Source organism: Pundamilia nyererei, unplaced genomic scaffold (assembly GCF_000239375.1).
Source record: "Pundamilia nyererei isolate P.nyererei 1_Seehausen unplaced genomic scaffold, PunNye1.0 scaffold00016, whole genome shotgun sequence".
In the NCBI taxonomy this organism is placed as follows: domain Eukaryota; kingdom Metazoa; phylum Chordata; class Actinopteri; order Cichliformes; family Cichlidae; genus Pundamilia; species Pundamilia nyererei.
In genome coordinates, this window is record NW_005187417.1 from 3410639 (window position 1) to 3412725 (window position 2087).

General features: G+C 38.7%; 1 protein-coding gene across 1 annotated transcript in view; it reads left to right on the plus strand.

Moving 5' to 3' along the window:
- cacna1bb (calcium channel, voltage-dependent, N type, alpha 1B subunit, b) overlaps positions 1-2087 on the plus strand; it is a 233897-nt gene that overhangs the window by 120495 nt on the left and 111315 nt on the right. The window lies entirely within an intron of this gene.

Sequence of the window (2087 nt, forward strand, 5' to 3'; positions counted from 1 at the left end):
CCTCTAATTTGCCCCGCTTAGCAAATCTTGCCTTCAATATAGATGGAAGCACAGATGTACCTCACAGTGCCAGAGGCTGCTTGTTGATATATAGAATAGTGAGTGGATCACACCCTCCATCCAGAAGTGATAAAGGATAAACTGATGTGATGGATGTCTTTCTAGGATGCCCAGGGGCTTTAACAGGTCTTTTCTTTCCTTTAGCAGCGGTATTGATTTCACCTTGGCTGTCTATCTGTCTGTACATACCAGATGTTTTTATGTCTTTGTCATCATGACAAAATGTGCCCACAACTACAATGGGATTCAACACAAAGACTATTTTGAGCACTTTTAGAGGTGTTATGTTTGTTTCACAGAGACATTATGAATGTAATAGTGTTACAACTGTCTAAGTCACAGGCACAAAACTTTACAGGTGTTTAGTTGAGATCAGATTCATGTTCAAAAATGATCCATGAGTACTGCATGAAGAATGGGTGTAGATGTAGTGGAAGCAAGGAGCTATTGCTTTGTAGCACATTTTTTTATTTTTGGATTTATTTGTAATTCTCTCTTTACGATCTAAAATATATAATATTTATCAACCATTAAAGCCTAGCTGGTAATAATTACAAATATTTACATGGCGTGTTATCATGGAGCAAAATCATCCTGGAGATGTCTACTGTACCAATGCAGGTCAGCATCACATAGATGCAATATGCTGTCATTAAGCTTTATAGATAAATGATTGATACCAGTAGAGTCCAGTAGATAGAAAGGTGTCCACCTGTCTCTCTTCAGCTGCTTATCTGGTTTCGGGTCCCTCTCAACAGCCACTTCCTCCAGCCCCTCTGACCTATTACATTCTGTGCTAGATTAACCCGTCAATATGGTCATTTAGTTCCTTAGTGAAAAAGATGGTTTTCTTTCTTCTTTCTGTCAGAACCATAACAGATAGTAGAAAAACGAAAGAAATGCCCACATCCTTGTGATTACACTGAGGTTAATGCAGCAGAATAATTTCACCCTATTTTTCAGTGATTTTTATATTTAAAATAGCAACTGATAGGATACTTAATTCTGGAGTCCTGAATATCCTCACATGTAGCTAAAATCAGCTGACTATGTACTCGGTTTGTTCAGATGGTTAAATCTGAGAATTCCAGCAGCTCTTAGGCTTTCACCTCAGAGACCTTACTGTATGTCAGTATCTGGGAAAAAGGAAAAAAAAAAGATTTGCACAAGCTCAGCTGAATTCAGCTCATCTCTCCAAGCTGCCAGGTGAGAATCACCTGCTGACTCTGGGAGTGAATGCTGATGCAAGAGACTGCACTAGCTAACAAGGTCTCCCAGGTTCTCCTGAGAGATAAATACTAAGACATGTAATGCTACTACTGTCAATATAAAATAAATAAAAACCAGCATGTTTTCAAGAAAATAAAAAAGATTTTGTTGCATATTGTTCATGGGAAAACCTGAGGTCTGCATGTGATGCCTTACTAGGTCAGACCTGGTAACATTTCTATCATTTTTAGTGGTTCTAAATACACACATATTTCTCATTACGAAATAGACAAAGTTATAACTCTCTCCTACATCTGGAGGTGTTCTAATGCACTAAATAGAGATAACATGGGAAAAGACACACACACACCCACAAAGGCAAAAGGCAATCTGAGTGGACCAAGGGACGCTGCATCCTCCCTGGCTAACAATAATGAGCATACTCTGGCTTGTCCGCCTTTCTGACTCTGGTCATTTGTAAACTGAAATTCATGTTTTATTTAGTATGGCCAAAAGCTAGTGATTGACCCAAAAAATTAATTAGGAAAGTTTTTACTGAAGAGACAGAGCAAGGGAGCCAAGGGCTTTTATACAACCAGAAGTCGTTTTTGTTTTTTTGTTTTTAACCAGTGAAGTCGCCTTCTGGTGACCACTAAATAGAATGGAGATTTAGGGTATTTCTACATTGCTACCACTTTTAAGATGTAGAAGCCATTTCCATCTTGTGTTTTATCTATTACACCCACACTAGTCCATAAAGATCACAGGCACTGCAGGCACAGTTTGTGTGCCCTTAGTTGCCAGAGTCACTCTCATGT